Here is a 20,648-nt window from a genome sequence, read left to right as displayed (position 1 = left end):
GTACGGTTTCTCCTCTCGGATACACCATTGTGTTGTGGTGTATAGGGAGGTGTCCATTGTGAGCATATCCCACATTCAGTTAGATAATTCAGAAAATCATCAGAAAGATATTCGCCACCTCGATCAAATCGAAGTGTCTTTATTTTCTTTCCTAATTGATTTTCCACTTCATTCTTGAAGCATTTGAACTTGTCAAAAGCTTCTGATTTGTGCCTCATCAAGTAGATATAACCATAGCGAGTATGGTCATCTATGAAGCTAATGAAGTATCTGAATCCTCCTCTTGCTTGGACTGACATAAGGCCACATACATCTGAATGAATGAGTCCTAGAGTGTCTGATACACGCTCACCTTTATTGCTAAAGGGTGTCTTTGTCATTTTACCTTTTAAACATGATTCGCATGTTTCCAATGATTCAGAATCGATTGGATCTATAAGCCCATCTGAATGTAGCTTTAGCATGCGTCTCTCGTTTATATGACAATGCCACAAGTAAGTTGAATTATCTAGCTTATGTCTTTTAGTATCAATTGCGAAAACAGAAATCTAACACATAAATCCCATTTTGTGATATTCCTGAAAAAAAGAAAATCCCATCTCTATAAAAATCGCAATGTTTGTTCTTTATCGAAATATAGAACATACCAGATGTTTGGAGTACCGGCTTTTCCCTTCTGGAGGGTAGCTCGGTACAAAGAACAATTTCTCTTCCAATGCCCCATGTCACCACAATAGTGGTACTTTCTTTTAGGCTTCTTCACTTCCTTTCCCTTAACTTTAGTGGGCATGGCTTTCTTACCTTTCTTGGGATGTTTAGGATCGGGAGAATTCCCTTTCCACTTCTTTGATCCCTATATGACAATAGCCGGTATTGCCTTGCCTTTCTGAATATTGGGCTCAACTGACTTGAGTATATTTGCAAGCTCTTCAAGAGAGGTTTGCAAGTCATTCATCTTATAGTTCATGATGAACTATGAATAACTCTTTGGGAGGGATTGAAGAATTAAGTCTACACTTAGTTCGTTATCCATCGCGAATCCAATACTAGAAAGTTTGGTAATATAGCCAATCATCTTGACATAATGTGTCATGATTGATGTGCCCTCTTGCATCCTGCAACGATATAACCATTTGGATATCTCGTAGCGTTTGCACCTGGTTTGTTTCCCAAACAATTCCTTTAGGCGCATGATGATGGAACATGCATAGTTGCCTTTGTAATTCCGATGTCATCGATGCAAGTATGATGCATCCGGCATGATCGTCATCAGCCTTGTGCTTCTTGTAAGCATCGATTTCCTCGATTTGGAGCATCATTATTAGGGATAGGGGGTATCGATGTATCAAATACATACCCTATTTTATCGAACTTCAAAACAATTTTGAGGTTGCGATACTAGTCGGTGAAGTTTGAACTATTCAACTTGTTATCGGTAAATGTGTTTTGCAGATTGGTGTTAGTCATGATTTTAAGAGTGTTTCATTAAACTGAGAGTGAAAAAGAGTAAACATATGTTATTCATTTTCTTTAAAGTATAACAATCTAAAATTATAGGCCTTTTAATTTATTTCAGATTGCTCCCACTATTTTGCCAAATTAATAACCCTCCATATTAATTCGAAGAATTTCACAAATCCTTTAGTGAGCTAGGATCCTAACTCCTGAGATTTCGCCTTAACTTTAGCCAACAAACTAGTCTCATTCGTTAGGTAGATTCATTCAATCAATCACATCTCAAATGCGATTCCTAGGTTATTGGGTTACTAACCACATTAGTAACTAATATGTCATTCATATTAATCCCAACCATTTTGCCCATTAGTGTATGACAACATGAGTTTGCCCATCCAATTATCATACTCTAATTTAAGTATTACCCCATATTCATGAAAGAACGATTTTCGATAATCCAGGTGTTACCATAAGACCCCGAGCTTGACTTTGGCCAACAACCCAAAGGCCCCCAGTACTGCCGGGTGAATTATAATATTAGGGAGGGGCAACCGATTTTAATAACTTGTTTATTTACTTAACTTTTTAATGAGGGATTTTATTTTAGGTCTCATAATCTAACTTAGTCTTGATTTGCTTTAGCATACATCAGACACATACATTCACATACATTGGCGTTATGGACATATCATCTAAATTATTCCGTCGAGCCAGAGACGAAATAAAAGGGCAAACCTAAGGAAATACTAACTATTACATATTTCTCTTTAGGTCCTCCGTCTTCTCCATGGCGCCTTGAAATTACATATTAATTTCTATACTACTAAAGAAAACTTCAATTGAATTGAAGGGAATCAGATGAGAGGAGAAATTACAATAGATAGTAGAAAGGCAGGACTCGCAGGCCCTATTTCAAAAATACCAAAAGACTAAAGAGGGTCCAAATATGTCCATAACTCCAAACATGCAAAGACTCAATTAAATAAATTTAATTGGTTGATTACATAACTGTCTTATGTAATATTTAGGTTAATCACATTAACTTATCAAATTAACTTGGCCTAATGCATACCTAGCCCCCTAAAGTTGTCCGTTTTGTTCATTTAACCCCCTCATCTTACGGGACAACCCTTTAACCCCCTAAACTCCATAAAAATGGTATTTCTCACCCCCTTAACTTGTCCAAATTTATCATTTTACCCATTCTCAACTCATCGAATATCCTATTTACCCCCTTAACTCCATAAAAGTGGTATTTCTCACCACTTATGATCCTATTTACCCTCTTAATTTCATAAAAATGGTATTTCTTATCCCTTTATAGTAGTAAAAAAAGTTGAATGGAGAAAGAACGAATAAAAAATACAAATAACAAGAATATTAATATAAACAAGTTAAATACATTATATGTAGGGATAATGTACCGAAATGGGCCTATGATTTTTGGGGAAGTATCAATTTAGGTTCCACTTTTATGGAAAACATAAATATAGGTTTAACGTTTAAAAAAAGTTATCAATTTAGGCTTCGATAACGGATTGTAAGGGGTGAAAAATACCACTTTTATGGAGTTAAGGGGGTAAATAGAACATTCTATGAGTTGGGGGATAAATGGACAAGTTAATGGGGTGAGAAATACCATTTTTATGGAGTTTAGGGGGTTAAAGGGTTGTCCCGTAAGGTGAGGGGGTTAAATGAATAAAACGGACAATTTTAGGGGGCTGGGTATGCATTAGGCCAATTAACTTTCATCCAATTTTACTTCTAATCGTTTTATATCTTTATATTAATTCTTAGATTAATATAACCATACAAAACGTTGATTATGCATGTCCCAATTATTTTGATTTCAATTCATTTAACGCTTTGATTTACAACTTGGTAAAAACAAACTTTTAAACGAATTTTCATTCGATAATCAAAACATAAAACTATTAATTTCCGAAACATGTATATATATTTTATATTCAAAACTAATTTTAAACACATATATATCAGATTTTCAAAACGGTTGAAAAGCGATTTTCAGAAATAGAAAAAACTACAATAGATTTCCGTTTTATCTTTAGAATCAATAAAACTAATTTTATTAATCTAACCATAAAACTAATAGATTTTGTTATAATGATTATCAACCGAAATAATTAGGAACATAAGCATAATCAGTTTTAATTAACAATTAATCAAAACTTTATTTATCTTTAGAATTAATCAATCAATACTATTTGTCAATTAATCCTAACCATAAATATTTATTCAATCCTATTGAAAAATTCTATATTTTCATATATGAAATAACGGATTTAACGATGGCTCTGATACCACTGTTGGAAATAGGGCTAAGGTATAGCACCGGAAATATAAAATTTTTAGCCTACTTCTTTTTAACCATAGGATCCGTTAATCGTTATTTCATATAAAGAGGAATAAGAAGAAATACCTTTCGTTGATCAATCTACCGTTGCAAACGAAGTGCCCACAACTTCAAAGGAGAGGTAAACTGTTTACCAATCTGCCCCTATTCGAAACAGACCTTCCAGACCTCCGAACGACAATCCCTTCGGTGGACACGTGGAAGAATATGTCTAGAAGCTACTGTCCAAAAATCGCGACGATCCGACGGTTCAATCTCCGGAAATCCTCGAAATAGTGAACTGACCTGATGTAGGCGAAGAAAAACGAATTTCTCCCTTTTGATTGTTTTTCTTCTTTCGTGAACACGGTGAGGTTAAATTAGAATCAACCTTTATGAGATGTAACCAAAATAGATTACCTCTAATTAACCAACACAAGATCAAGGAGAAAGAGGGATGAATTAGATTAATCAATCGATGGAATGCCGAATGAATTCTTGTCCACGAACTTGGGGATGGGAATTCTTTTCTCTCTCTAACTAAGCAATTTCGAAAATCACTTTAGGGGAGGGTAGAGGCTTGTGTTGAAATTCACATGTAGGAGGGGTATATATATTTGCTTGTATCTAAACCCTAGTTAGATAGGAATAGGTTACTTAATAGGAATCCAATTCGGAATAGGATTTCTAATTATTATCTTACTATATATCTAATATAATTAGGATAATAATAAATAACCTAGTTAGATAATAATAGGAGTATATTAATCTAATTAAAACTCCTAACTTGATTATCTCTTAATTAATTTAATTTCACAATCCTAATCAAATTAGGATGAATGGAATAAATTAATTCCTTACTCAAATACATATAAATTTCGGCCCCTCCATCTAATTGGGCCTTACTGGGCTTAATTTTGGGCTTCCATCTATTAATCATATCCATCTCTCCTTTTGGTTACAAGTCTTATGTGTGATCCATTAGGTCCTTACTACTTCTGGCCGTATGCAACCTATTAAATTAATTTCTTCAAGAATTATATTTAATCCCTTGCATAACGGAATGATGTACAGAGTATGTTATTGGCAAGTCCATAATCATTCCCCCAGAGTCCGTTAAGAAGACAGGTTGATTCTGTCGTTAACCCTTCCGTATTAGTTACGGTATAATACGATCCTTTATCAACTACATCCTTGAACTGAATCTTATGACTATGGGTAATGTCAAGTCACATATAGCGAGACGTTCATTTTACTTGTTATTGGCCGAGTCAACTCAAAAGATAGGTTAAGTGAAATCCGAATTTCTACTCTTAAGCTATCACCTTGCAAGGGTTTAGAGTCGAGTCTTCCACAAGCGATCCTTGGATGTATCTCCCATTCATCGGGAGTGATAAATGCTCAATCCAATGTATAACTACCCTGACATTACCTCCTGTGACACCCAACCTTTGCAGTTCACACCCCAGAGTCATCTCTGTTAAGGATCATGGGACCACGCGATCAAAGTATCACATTCAGTAATTCAGGATGACCAATTAACATTCCTTTGAGTCTGAGGATTAGTTATACCTATTAATACCAATGAGATGAACAGGTGACAAAGATGAATCTACCCATCCTGTTATCTCAAGTCGGATCCCCAATCCTAATGAACAACGTTTCACCGGATCTATGTAACTGTCCAGATATCTATATATGTGAAGCTTGTGAGATCAGCTTTCTGTCGGACAGAAGACATTATTACATACAAGTCTCAACAGTGATATATCAATCCTAAACATATCACTTGACTTGGGGTGGTTTTAAGTTTATTAGTTTATTATAAAGTTTTGTCTCACTTCATGCTTGTATGAACACTTTATAATCACTTTAAACAAACTTACGGATTTCCTTTTATTAGACTTTATTTAGTGCTTTAAAAGGGATTGCCTTTATATAGTTATAAAACATATATCTTATTAAAACAAATGATATACAGAACAATTCATTTACAATAAGTTTGTATCCTGCAACAATTGTCTATAGGACACTAAACCCCAACAAGTTGAATTATCTAGCTTATGTCTTTTGGTATCAATTGCAAAAGCAGGAATTTTGTTATCTAACACATAAATCCCATTTTGTGAAATTCCTAAAAAATAAAAGATCGAATCTTTATAAAAATTGCAACTCTTGTCTTTTATTGAAATATGAAAAGCCGTCGTCAACAAGGCGGCTAATAGAAATAATATTTCTAGATATTCCTGGAATATCCTCAGGCTGCATCCGGTATCAAGTACCAAAAGATTCAGACTGTGAAATTTCAATATAAAACATACCAGATGTTGAAGTCCCAGCTTCTTCCCCTTTTGAGGAAGGCTAGGTACACCAACAGTTTCTTTTCCAATGCCCGTCTTTACCACAGAAGTGGCACTCTCCTTTGGGCTTCTTCACTTCCTTTCCCTTTGCTTTGTAGGGCACGGCTTTCTTACCTTTCTTGGGATAATTAGGATTGGGATAGCTCCCTTTCCTTTTCTTTGATCCCTCAATGACAAGAGCCGGTATGGCTTTGTCTTTCTTCATATTGGGCTCAACTGACTTGAGCATATTTGCAAGCTCTTCAAGAGAGGTTTGCAAGTCATTCATCTGATAGTTCATAATGAACTGTGAACAACTTTCTGGGAGGGATTGAAGAATTAAGTCTATACTTAATTCGTTATCCATCTCAAATCCAATACTAGAAAGTTTGGTAACGTAGCCAATCATCTTGACACAATGTGTTATGACAGATGTGCCCTCTTGCATCCTACTACGATATAGCAACTTGGATATCTCGTAGCGTTCGCACCTGGTTTGTTTCCCAAACAATTCCTTTAGGTGCATGATGATGGAATAGGCATCCATTTCCTCATGTTGCCTTTGTAATTCCGATGTCATCGATGCAAGTATGATGCATCCGGCATGATCATCATCAGCCTTATACTTCTGGTAAAGATCAATTTCCTCAATGGGATCATCATCAGCAGGGAGAGGGGGTATTGACGTATCAAGTACATACCCTATTTTATCGAACTTCAAAACAATTTTGAGGTTACGAAACCAGTCGGTGAAGTTTGAACCATTCAATTTGTTATCGGTAAGAATGTTTTGCAGATTGGTTTTAGTCATGATTATAAGAGTGGGTTTAATTAAACCTTAGAGTGAGAAAGAGTAAACGTATGTCATTCATTTGCTTAAAGTATATCAATCTAAAATTATAGGCCTTTTAGTTTATTTTAGATTGCTCCCACTATTTTGCCAAATTAATAGCCCTCCATATTAATTCGAAGAATTTCACAAATCCTTTAGTGAGCTAGGATCCTAACTCCTGAGATTTCTCCTTGAGTTTACTCAATAAGCTAGTCTCATTCATTAGGTAGATTCATGTAATCAATCACATCTTTAATGTGATTCCTAGGTTATTGGGTTACTAACCACATTAGTAACTAATATGCTATTCATATTAATCCCAACCGTCTTGCCCATTAGTTTATGACAACATGAGTTTACTCATCCAATTATCATAATCTAATTTAAGTATTACCCCATATTCATGAAAAATGATTTTCGATAATTCAGGTGTTACCGAAAGGACCCCGAGCTTGAGTTTACTCAACAACCCAAAGGCCCTCAGTACTGCCGGCTGAATTATAATATTAGGGAGGGGCAACCGATTTTAATAACTTGTTTATTTACTTAACTTTTTAATGAGGGATTTTATTTTAGGTCTCATAATCTAACTTAGTCTTGATTTGCTTTAGCATACATCAGACACATACATTCACATACATTGGCGTTATGGACATATCATCTAAATTATTCCGTCGAGCCAGAGACGGAATAAAAGGGCAAACCTAAGGAAATACTAACTATTACATATTTCTCTTTAGGTCCTCCGTCTTCTCCATGGCGCCTTGAAATTACATATTAATTTCTATACTACTAAAGAAAACTTCAATTGAATTGAAGGGAATCAGATGAGAGGAGAAATTACAATAGATAGTAGAAAGGCAGGACTCGCAGGCCCTATTTCAAAAATACCAAAAGACTAAAGAGGGTCCAAATATGTCCATAACTCCAAACATGCATAGACTCAATTAAATAAATTTAATTGGTTGATTACATAACTATCTTATGTAATATTTATGTTAATCACATTAACATATCAAATTAACTTTCATCCAATTTTACTTCTAATAGTTTCGTATCTTTTATATTAATCTTTAGATTAATATAACTATACAAAACTTTAATTATGCACGTCCTAATTATTTTGATTTTAATTCATTTAACATTTTGATTTACAAATTGATAAAACAAACTTGTAAACAAATTTTCATTCGATAATCAAAACAGAAAACTATCAATTTCTGAAACATATATATTTAAATATAAAAATGATTTTAAATATATATATATATCATTTCTAAAACGGTTTTAAAACGATTTTCAGAAAATAGAAAAAACTACTATAGATTTCCATTTTATCTTTAGAATTAATAAAACTGATTTTATCAATTTAACTATAAAACTAATAGATTTCGTTATAATGATTATCAACCAAAATAATTAGGAACATACGCATAATCTATTTTAATTAATAATTAATTAAAACTTATTTATCTTTAGAATCAATTAATCAAAACAATTTGTTAATTAATCCTAACTATAAATATTTATTCAATCCTATTGAAAAACTTCTAAATTTTCATATATGAAATAACGGATTTAACGATGGCTCTGATACCAATGTTGGAAATTAGGCTAATGTATAGCAGCGGAAATATACAAATTTTAACATATTTCCATTTAACTACAAGATCCGTTAACCATTATTTCATATAAAGAAGGATAAGAAGAAATACCTTTTTAGAAGTTCTATCTACCGTTGCAAACGAAGTGCCCACAACTTCAAAAGAGATAGAAACTGTCTACCAATCTGCTCCTATCCGAAACAGACCTGCCACACCTCCGAACGACAATCCCTTCGGTGAAAACGTGGAAGAATATGTCTAGAAGCTCCTGTCCAAAAATCGCGACGATCCGACGGTTCAATCTCCGGGAATCCGCGAAATCGTGAACTGGCCTGATGTAGGAGTAGTAAAACGAATTTCTCCCTTTTGTTTGTTTTTCTTCTTCGAGTTCCCAAACACGAAATAAAACACGGGAAGATTAATTTAGTATCAATCGTTGAATAGCAACCAAAGTAGATTGCCTCTAACTAATCAAAACAAGATCAAGGATAAAAGAAATAGATGAAAATTAATTGATCAAACGAAGCCGTAGAGAAATCTCGTCCTCGAACTAGGGGTGTCAAATTTTCTCTCTCTTGGACTAGGTGAATTTCGAAAATCACAAGTAGGGTAAGGCTTGCTTGGATTTCGAAAATCTCAAGGGAAGGGGTATTTATAATCTCTTGTATCTAATCCCTAGTTAGATAGAATTAGGTTACTGAATAGGAATTCCATTCGGAATAGAATTCCTAATTATTATCTCACTATATATCTAATATATTAAGGATAATAATAATAACCTTATTGGATAATAATAGGAGTATATTAATCTAATTAAAACTCCTAACTTAATTATCTATTAATTAATTTAATTCATATTCCTAATCTAATTAGGATTAACAAAATCAAATTAATTATTCATGTATATCACTACATGAATTTCGACCTCCTTATGTCTATGGGCGTTATTGGGCTCAATTGGGCTTCTATAAATTAATTAACATCTATCTCTCTTTTAGGTTCCAAGTCTTATGTGTGATCCATTAGGTTCTTATTGCTTCTAGCCGTATGCAACGTTATTAAATTAATTTTCAGAGAATTATATTTAATCTTTGCATAATGGAATGATGTACAGAGTATGTGATTAACAAGTCCGTAATCATTCCCCCAGAGCTATAAGAAGACAGGTTGATTCTGTCGTTAACCTTTCCGTATTAGTTACAGTATAATTCGATCCTTTATCAACTACATCCTTGAACTGAATCTTATGACTATGGGTGATGTCAAGTCACATATAGCGAGATGTTCATTTTACTTATACAGGCCGAGTCAACTCAAAAAGATAGGTTAAGTGAAATCTGTATTTCTTACTCTTAAGCTATCACCTTGCAAGGATTAAAAGTCGAGTCTTCCACAAGCGATCCATGGATGTATCTCCCATTTATCGGGAGTGATAAATGCTCAATCCAATATATAACGACTCCGCAATTACTTCCTATGATACCCAACGTCTACTGTTCACACCACAGAGTCATCTCTGTTAAGGATCGTGTTACACCAGAGTCAAAGCATCACATTCCGTAATCCAGAATACCAATTAATATTCCTTTGAGTCTGAGGATTAGTTATACCTATTAATACCAATGAGATGAACATGTGACAAGGATGAATCTACCCATCCTGTTATCTCAAATCGGATCCCCAATCCTAATGAACAATGTTTCATCGGATCTATGTAACTGTCCAGATATCTGTATATATGAAGCTTGTGAGATCAGCTTTCTGTCGGACAGAAGACATTGTTACATACAAGTCTCAACAGTGATATGTCAATCCCAAACATATCACTTGACTTGGGGTGGTTTTAAGTTTATCAGTTTACTATAAAGTTTTGTCTCACTTCATGCTTGTATGAACACTTTATAATCACTTTAAATAAACTTACGGATTTCCTTTTATTAGACTTTATTTAGTGCTTAAAAGGGATTGCCTTTATATAGTTATAAAACATATATCTCTTTAAACAAATGATATAAAGAACAATTCATTTACATTAAGTTTGTATCCTAGAACAATTGTCTATAGGACACTAAACCCCAACACTTCATCATTCCTTACAACAGTTATGCCTCCCTTTTTAGGTACACAATGGATTGGACTAACCCATTCACTATCCGAAATAGGATAAATGATTCCATTGTCTAAAAGTTTAGTAATCTCATTTTTTACTACTTCTTTCATATTCGGATTTAAGCGTCTTTGCCTATCCGCTTTAGGTGGCTTATCTTCTTCTAAGTGAATTCTGTGCATTACAATACTAGGATTTATTCCTTTTAAGTCTAAAATTTGCCATCCCATACTTCCTATTCTGTTTCTAACAACTTCCTTCAATTTTTCTTCTTGAATATGCGTTAATTTGTTAGAGATAATTATAGGTAGAGAATCGCCTTCGCCTAAGAGAGCGTACCTCAAATGATTTGGTAATTCTTTAAGTTCTAATTTAGGTGGCATTACAATTGAAGGCGGAACTGGTCCATCTTCTCGAATCAAAGGCTTTGGGTCCTTATCTTCTAATTCTTCACTCATTATAGGTTCTATTACTTTTTCTTTTTGAATAATGTCATTAACACATTCTTCAACTAAATCAAGTTTCATACAAGCGAAATCCTCCATAGGATATTTCATTGCTTTGTTCATATCAAACTCGATCTTATCTTCTCCTATTCTTAAAACTACTTTCCCTTCCGACACATCAACTAGAGTACGTCCCGTGTTCATGAACGGTCTACCAAAAATTAGTGGACAATTAACGTCATATGCAAAATCTAATATAACAAAATCGGTAGGAAAAATAAATTTGTCAACTTTAACTAAAACATCCTCAATTATACCATATGGTCTTTTAGTGGTTTGATCCGCTAATTGCAAAACCATATTGGTACGTTTGATATCTTCTTCTAAACCTAATTTATTAAAAATGGACAGTGACATTAAGTTTATACTCGCTCCTAAATCACAAAGACAACTTGGGAATTCGATATCTCCCAACTTACACGGAATGGTGAAACATCTGGGATCCTTGAGTTTAGTAGGAAAATTACTTGACACTATCGGTTAGCGAAATGGATGAAATTCCTTCCCAACTGATTTTCTTTGAAATTAAATCTTTTAAAAACTTACCATAAATGGGAATTTGCGTAATTGCATCCATAAATGTCAAATTAATGTGCAAATTTTTTTAAGTTTATCTAAAAATGTTAAAACTTGTTTGTCATAGTCCTTATTTCGGACCTTGTGTGGAAAAGGTGGTTTGGGTACAAAAGTTTTTGGTAAATCAGTTCCTAGTAAAGTTGAATCTCCGGGCATTTCCGGACCTAAGTAGTTTTTCCCTGAGCGAAGAGTGATAGCCTTTACACGCTCTTTCGGATTTTGCTCCGTATGGCTGGGAAGACTTCCCTCTTTGCGGGATGGAATTGATTTAGCGAGTTGTCCAATTAGAACCTCCAAATTATGGATGCTAGATGATTGGTTTTTAATAAGCTGATCGAATTTATTCTCGATCCGTTTAAAACCATCGTCGTGATTACTTATTTTTCCACTCATAGCATCAATAAATTTGTCGATCTTAGAAGATAAAGTGCTAATCGTATCTCTTGATTGATTTTGATAATTATTGGTACGATTTTGATTAGCATTTGTATTATTATTATTATCTCTCCAGTTAAAGTTAGGATGATTTCTCCATCCAGGATTATAAGTATTGGAATAAGGGTTATTAGTTTGGTTTTGCCCTTGGACAAAATTTACTTGTTCAATCTCGCTCATACCTTCATAATCCACGTCCGTTTGGATTGTATTACCATTAGGATCGCACGGTGCCATAAACCTATCTATTTTGTGCGATAAGGCAGAAAATTGGGCTTGTAACATCGCAACTGGATCAAGATTCACTATACCTTTAACCGATGATGTAGTTGAGGATGATGGTTTCGCCACTGGTATATGTCCACGCTCCGTGGGCCACATACTACTGTTGATTGCCATTTTCTCCAAAAGTTCTCTTGCTTGGGCTGATGTTTTCTTCATGAATAACCCTCCAGACATAGCATCGAGTGAACCTCTAGTTGTAGGATTTAATCCATTATAAAATGTTTGCATTAAAAGTTCAATGGGCAGTTGGTGGTGTGGGCATAAACGTTGAAGTTCTTTAAAATGTTCCCAAGCCTCATAAAGAGTTTCATTATCATTTTGAGAAAAAGATGTTAACTCTTTTATGACTCTTGCGATTTTTGCTAAAGGAAAATATTTTGATAAAAACGCTTGGGCTAATTGTTCCCAAGTTGCAAATGTTGCGGCTGGCATGGAAGTTAACCATTCTTTGGCTATATCCTTCAAAGTAAAAGGAAAAAGGCTAAGTTTGATTGCTTCGGCAGTCACATCTGTTATTATAAAAGTGTCACAAATTTCTAAGAAATTTGTCAAATGGGTGTTAGGATTTTCGTTAGGCAACCCGTAAAATGTTACATTATTTTGCAACATATTAAGCAATGCTGGCTTACTTTCAAATTGGTTTGCATTTATTTGGGGTCTAACTATGCTGTTTGTTACACCGGCCACTCCTGGCCTAGCGTAATCAATAAGTGTAGCCATAATTTCTGGCTCGGTATCTTTAGTTTTTATTGGAGTTTTATTTTTGTTTTTCTTGTTCTTTTTAAGGGTTCTTTCAATTTCTGGGTCTAATAGGTTTGGTGGCGTGCCCGAACTTCGAGAACTGCGCATGAACTTGAAATCTTGCACGAACCGAAACTACCTTCAAAACAGAATATGAAAAATAAATATGTTAGTAATTTGAAATAAATGAAATATAAAAGTCTGAATAAGTATGAATAAACCTAGATTCGAAATATAACATGAAAAATCTAAAATTTTGTCAAAATTTTTGGCGTTCCCCGGCAACGGTGCCAAAAACTTGTTGAGCGATTTCCGCAAGTGCACGGTATACGCTTGTAGTAATAAAAGATATCGAACCCACATGGAATGCTTTTTAACGAAAACTTATTTTGAATCGGTTAGATTTACTCTTAAGGTTTATAAAATGGAAAATCGTTTAATTGGATTTGGTTTTGAAATTGCTAGAATAAGAATTAGATTAAAGTATGACAATGTTAGAATTCACTTCTGTTTTAAGGGTGAATTTGCAAAACAGAAACGCTTAGTTCTTTAGAAAAGTAAACAAATGTATTCGTTTGCATTAAGCAAAGAAAACAACTTTAAACTTTGTATAAATTATAAAAATGAAATAACGTAAATTCCTCTAATTAAAAGGCTTTGAACGCAATGTTGAAACACGTTTCCACATGATTTTGATTTGACAAAATTATTTAAGTAATGCTAAAAATATTCTAACACATTAAATTTATAATGCTTTGATTTATTTACACTAATGTGTTTGTTCAATGTTGAGTTTAATTGTGTATAAGACATTGAGATTAAAAAGCCCAAAGGCCCATAAAGTGGAAGTCAAGCCCAAGTCAACACATCAACACCATTCGGCTTAAAAGTTCAAAACGAAGCCGTATCAACTAAAACGACGACTCAACAAGAGAAGGATCGAGAAGCCTTCGTGGCAAAAGCTTCAAGGAGAAGCTGCTGAGTTGGACGACAAAGCAGTCTGGACAGCGGCAGGCAATGTTCAACTTCTTGACAAAGTATTTCTACTTTGGGAAAAGTTCAGAAGGCGCAGAAAGCTGTCTCGTGGACTTTTCCTTAAATGGCGAAACATTCTGCTGAAGACTGATGAAGACAAAAGATGCAAGAATCCTATTGGCCAACGACGCTGAGCACGCCCAGAGTGACAATGACAGGAAGCCGTTTCCCTCCAACGGTTATTTCTAAATTTGAAATGACCAGGTGCCTCAAGTGTCACTATATAAAGGCCATCTATTTGCTTCAATCAACACAGAACTTCAAATTGTCGAAACGCTGACCAAATCCATACTCAAAGATTCTGTGAGAAAAGCAAAGCAAATACCTTACACCAATTTCCATATTATTGTGTAAAAGTCTAGAGTGATTTCCAATCATCTAAAGTGTCTTAGCAATCGTTGTTTAGGACAAACACTTTATCATTTGTAGAATAATAGAAAGGAGAGGCTGAGTACTCGGTTATAGTGCTCAGCATAGATATAGGAGTGAGTAGAGGTATAGAGGAAGGTACGCTTGTTATACTCAGCTTCTATTTGTAAAAGGTTTCGTGCTCTACCTTTAAAGAGCTCAGTAGAGAATTCAAAACGCTCGGAACGAGTTCCGGGGACTGGATGTAGGCGGAGAGGCCGAACCAGGATAAGTCTGCTGAGTAATATCTTTCTAACCCTTAAACTCCTTTGATATACATTGCTTGCTATAAAACTGACTAAGTAAAGAACTCACACTGAGTTAAGTTTACTAAGAAGCTGAGTTCAGGAATAGACTCTAAGTGCTATTTCCTGACTCAAGTAAAGAAGCAGACTTAGTCACAAGTTGACTAAGCTTATGTCTTGAATCTACTTAGTGACTTTGTGTAAACCTTTTCATAGGAAAAGAAGTCAGCCTCAACGGACAAATTTTTAAATAGTTCCTATCCCCCCCTGGAACTAACTTGTCACGTTATAAGGGACCAACAAGTGGTATCAGAGCTTAAAAGCTCACTGTGCAAGGTTTAACTACCTTGAGCTGATCCCCACTATGGCTAAGAACAGCACTCGGTTTCTCCCAGGAAATCTGACAACTCAGATTTTACCTGAGGGTCTGTCCATAACTCGACCTCCTCTATTCTTCGGGTCTAACTATACCTTTTGGAAGAATGGAATGAAAAATTTCATTCAGGCAACAAACATGAGCGCATGGCTATCTATAGTCCAAGGCCCATTTGTTCCTGTTGAAACTATTGATGGCCAAACGGTTGTCAAAGCTGAGACTAGATGGACAGAGGATGATCTCAAGAAGCTATAAAATCATGCTTCGGCTATAAACATGCTTCACTGTGCGTTAGATGCTGCAGAATACAATAAGATTTCAGGTTGTGAGTCAGCGCAGGAGATCTGGAAGAAGCTCGAGGTTACCTATGAAGGAACCAACAAGGTGAAGGAATCCAAAGTCAACCAGCACATGAGGTTGTACGAGCTGTTCGAAATGAATGATGATGAAGGAATCTCTGACATGAACGCAAGGTTCACAAACATCATCAACGAGCTCAAGAGACTTGGAAAGATCTTCATTGAGGAAGAGCAAGTCAAGAAGATTCTTAGGAGTCTAAATAAAAGCTGGCAAGCAAAGAAAACTGCTGTTGAGGAAGCTCAAGACTTAACCACCTACAAGTATGATGAACTCATTGGCGCACTGCTGACCCATGAGATCTCAATGAAGAATTTTGAGGTAAAGGAAAAGTCTGAAGACAAGAAGCAAAAGTCTCTTGTCATGAAAGCTGACTCCACTGATGAGAGCTCAACAGACGATGAAGAAATGGCTATGTTCACTAGAAAGATGAAAAGGCTGTTCAAAAAGAATGACAAATATTCTAAGAAGCCTTACAAGAAGTTTGATAAATACAAAGCTGACTCCAGCGACAGCAAGTACAAGAAAGACAACTCAAAGCCCATTACATGCTTTGAATGTCATCAAACTGGCCATATCAAGTCAAGTTGTCCATCGCTGAGGAAAGAAAGGAAGAACGTCAAGAAGGCAATGGTGGTAACCTGGAGTGATAGTGATGATTCATCATCATCTGAAGCTGATGCCACCGAGTCAGCAAAGATCTGCTTCATGGCAGATGAGCTTGCTGAGCCTTGTGTTTCTGAGCATGCTGACCCCTCCATTGCATCTGACGATGAGGAACACTCAACTGAGGTAATATCACTACCCTTGCTCAGAAATGAAATGGTTAATGCCCTGAGTGACCTTTATACACTTGTCAAAAAGAGTAATAAAAAGGTTAGAGCACTCAGCAGGCGATGTGACGAGGTTGAGGAGGTCAAACTGAGTGACCTTCGATATATTCTCCAGGACACTTCGATTTTGCATAGTAATGTAGAAATCATGCAAAAGTGTGTCACTGAGGTCCAATCAAATTCTAAGAAACTGAGGAAGGACGTCACATCAATTCAGAACCAACTTAAGGTTCCGAATAAAAGAAATAATCCTCTAAACACTGAGTACCTAAGTACTAGTCAGTAGAGATGGAATCCTCAGCGGAATGTCCAGTGTGACTTCTGTGGGAAGAAAGGACACACCACAAAGGTGTGCTGGCACGCTCAACACTGGGGTGCTGACCAGTCAGTGAGACATCCTAAACAAAAGGTCAGCTGTGACTTTTGTGGAAAGAATGGACATACTGTCCAAGTATGTCGTCATAAAATAAAATATGATGCTTTACCTGTTGAACCTAACAAACAAGGACCGAAAAAGAATTGGGTACCTAAAAGCAACTAGCTATATTGCAGGTAAGCCTGAGGTGTGTTGAGAAGTCAAAGATGTGATACATTGACAATGCATGCTCGAGGCATATGACTGGTGATGAAACTCAGTTCATCACGTTCGTGCATAAACGAGGATGAAGTGTAAGTTTTGGAGACAACAAGAAGGATAAGATAGTAGGGTCAGGAACCATTGGTGGAAATCCTACTATTGAGTCAGTCTCCCTAGTCAGCGGACTCAAATATAACTTACTCAGCGTAGCTCAGCTATGTGACAATGGGAGAAAAGTTATATTTGATGACACTGGATGTAAAATATTCGAGGGCAAAACAAATGAGTTAATTTTAACTGCCCCTCGTATTGATAATGTCTTTATGCTGAACTTGGAAAAGAAGTTTTCAAAAACCGTATGCTTAGTGTCAAAGGAAGAAAATTCCTGGCTATGGCACAGGAGACTTGGTCATGTAAGCATGGACCTCCTGGCCAAATTAGCAAGAAAGCAATTGGTTGAGGGTCTGCCAGAACTTAAATTTGAAAAAGATCAACTATGCCACGCTTGCCAAGCTGGAAAACAAACCAAACAATCTTTTCATAGTAAAAACATTGTCTCAACTAAGTGTCCATTAGAGTTACTACACTTGGATCTCTTCGGTCCAGTCCAGCCGCTGAGCTTGGGTGGAAGAAGATTTTCCTTGGTCATTGTAGATGACTTTTCTCGGTACACTTGGATCATCTTGCTGAGTAGCAAGGATGAAACCTTTGAGACATTTTCAAATTTGGTAAGAAAACTTGAAAATGATAAAGACCTTAAGTTAGCTCACATCCGAAGTGATAATGGTGGAGAATTCAAGAACCAACAGTTTGTTGAATTCTGTGAAACCAACGACATTGACCATAATTTCTCTGCTCCTAGAACGCCTCAACAAAATGGGGTTGTTGAAAGGAAAAACAGAACCTTGGTTGAAATAGCCAGGACAATGCTGAGTGAGCATAGGCTTCCAAAGTACTTTTGGGGAGAAGCTGTCAACACAGCGTGCTATATTCTTAAAAGGGCTCTTGTTAGACCTATACTAAAGAAAACCCCCTACGAACTTTGGAAAGGACGAAAGCCCAACATTGGATACTTTCGTGCCTTTGGCTGTAAATGTTTTATCTTAAATACCAAAGACAGCCTAGCTAAGTTTGACTCAAAAGCTGATGAAGCTATCTTTTTAGGCTACTCAACAAACAACAAAGCATACAGAGTTTTCAATAAACGAACTCAAATCTTAGAAGAGTCAGTACATGTTGAGTTCGATGAAACTAACCCTGCAGGAAGATACCAGCCACTGACCGAGGATGATCCACACTCAGCACCCGCTGACCAAGAAACAGCCGCTGAGTCATTTCCTCAAGGGCTGACCAAAGGTAAAAGTGAAACTCAAATTACTTTCACTGACCAATCTACATCTGCAGAGATTGTTGAAACACAACCAGCGCAAGACATCAATCTACCAAAGGAGATTAGGATACCAAGAGGTCACTCAGAAAGTGCCATTCTTGATGCCGCTGAGAATACCCTGATGACGAGAAATCAACTCAAGAGATACCTCAGCAATGTAGCATTCGTCTCAATCCAGGAACCAAAGAATTTCGCTGAAGCTGAGTATGAAGAATTCTGGATGAATGCAATGTAAGAAGAACTTGATCAGTTCAGACGAAATGAAGTATGGGATCTAGTGCCAAAACCAAGAAGCCAGAAGACCATAGGAACAAGATGGGTCTTCCGTAACAAGTTGGATGAATAAGGGAACGTGGTCAGAAACAAAGCAAGACTTGTAGCTCAGGGCTACAGTCAGCAAGAAGGTATTGACTATGGTGAGACCTTTGCCCCAGTGGCAAGGCTAGAGGCTATAAGAATTTTATGTGCATATGCATCTTATATGAACTTTAAATTGTTTCAAATGGATGTTAAGAGTGCATTCCTTAATGGAGTTATAAACGAGGAAGTTTATGTTAATCAGCCTCCAGGGTTTGAGGACCCCAAGTTCCCAAACCACGTTTATAAACTCAAAAAGGCTCTGTATGGCCTCAAGCAAGCACCACGTGCTTGGTATGAGAGGCTGACCAGTTTCCTGCTGACTAGAAATTATGTCAGAGGCAAAGCTGATACAACCTTATTCATTAAGAGGAAGGGTAAAGATACCCTACTGGCTCAGATATATGTTGATGACATTATTTTTGGTGCCACTAAACGAGTCAATGTGCAAGGAATTCAGCAAGCAGATGCAAACTGAGTTTGAAATGTCAATGATGGGAGAACTCAACTTCTTCCTTGGACTTCAAATCAAACAAGGGAAAATGGCATCTTCATAAGTCAAACTAAGTACGCTAAGGAGATATTGAAGAAATATGAACTTGAAAATTGTAAGCCAATATCTACTCCAATGGGCACTGACACTGTCCTCTGCGCTGATGAGAATGGTAAGTCAGTAGACAGCAGATTGTATCGAGGTATGATAGGCTCTCTACTTTACTTAACAGCGAGTAGACCGGACATTCAGTTCTCAGTATGTTATTGTGCTAGATATCAATCTAACCCTAAGGAATCTCATTACATAGCTGTAAAAAGAATCCTTAGATATTTGCAAGGCTCAGTGAATGCAGGTTTATGGTATCCCAATACTTCAGATTTCACACTTCTTGGATACACTGACGCTAACTACGGACGAGACAAGCTTGAATGAAAAAGCAGCTCAGGAGGATGCCACTTCCTTGGGAGCTGTCTTGTGTCCTGGTTCAGCAAGAAGCAGGCATCGGTAGCCCTATCAACCACTGAAGCTGAGTACATTGCTGTTGGAAGTTGTGTTGCTCAAGTCCTATGGATTAAGCAACGGCTTGAAGATTATGGTGTTCAGACTAAAACAATTGAAGTCAAATGTGATAACAAAAGTGCAATTGATCTATCAAAGAACCCAATCCAGCACAGCAGGATCAAGCATGTCAGCATCAGACATCACTTCATTAGAGACCATGTACTCAAAGGTGAGATCAAGCTGACCTATGTCCCAACGGATGAGCAGCTTGTTGATATCTTCACAAAGCCACTGGCCCGTGAGCAATTCAACATACTTAGAGAAGCCATTGGTATGTTTAATCCTCTTCAATAAATTCCAAGTATAGTATGCATGCTGAGTGAATTTCCATGATGAATGATTTGTGATATTGCATGCTGAGTAGATAAATATATATGCTGAGTATTTACCTCAAGCTGAGCTTCTACGCATTATATCTATTCCTTTGCATAACACTGACTACTCAGAATTTTAAACTCTTGAAATTCTTAACACTGAGTAAAGAGCCGTTGCAAACCTTAAATGCAAAGCACGCAAATTAAATAGCCACCTAGGATGACGTATATGCTATAATTAGAAAACACACGCGCCGTATGTGTCATAAATGCCAGAATCTTTGTCGATTGAGAATCTTGAGACAAAACGGACTACCCAACGCCTTGGATTAACTCAACATCGCTATAAATAGTGGATGAATTCCCACTTTTATTTCTTTACGCTTAGAAATCTTTGGCATTTATACTCTCTCTCTCAAAATTCCCAAAATTCCCAAAACTTCTCTGAGAATATGACAAGAGTTTC

At 36.2% G+C, this 20,648-nt stretch overlaps 1 non-coding gene across 1 annotated transcript; it reads left to right on the top strand.

The window, feature by feature from the left end:
* The first annotated feature begins 12,736 nt into the window (after positions 1-12,736).
* On the top strand, positions 12,737-12,843 carry LOC136221190 (small nucleolar RNA R71). Its single transcript, XR_010684972.1, has one exon. It is a non-coding gene; the product is annotated as a small nucleolar RNA R71 (small nucleolar RNA).
* The last annotated feature ends 7,805 nt before the right edge of the window (positions 12,844-20,648 follow it).

Source organism: Euphorbia lathyris, chromosome 2 (assembly GCF_963576675.1).
Source record: "Euphorbia lathyris chromosome 2, ddEupLath1.1, whole genome shotgun sequence".
Classification (NCBI taxonomy): domain Eukaryota; kingdom Viridiplantae; phylum Streptophyta; class Magnoliopsida; order Malpighiales; family Euphorbiaceae; genus Euphorbia; species Euphorbia lathyris.
Note: the sequence above shows the minus strand (reverse complement) of the source record. Positions and strands in the feature narration are given on the sequence as shown.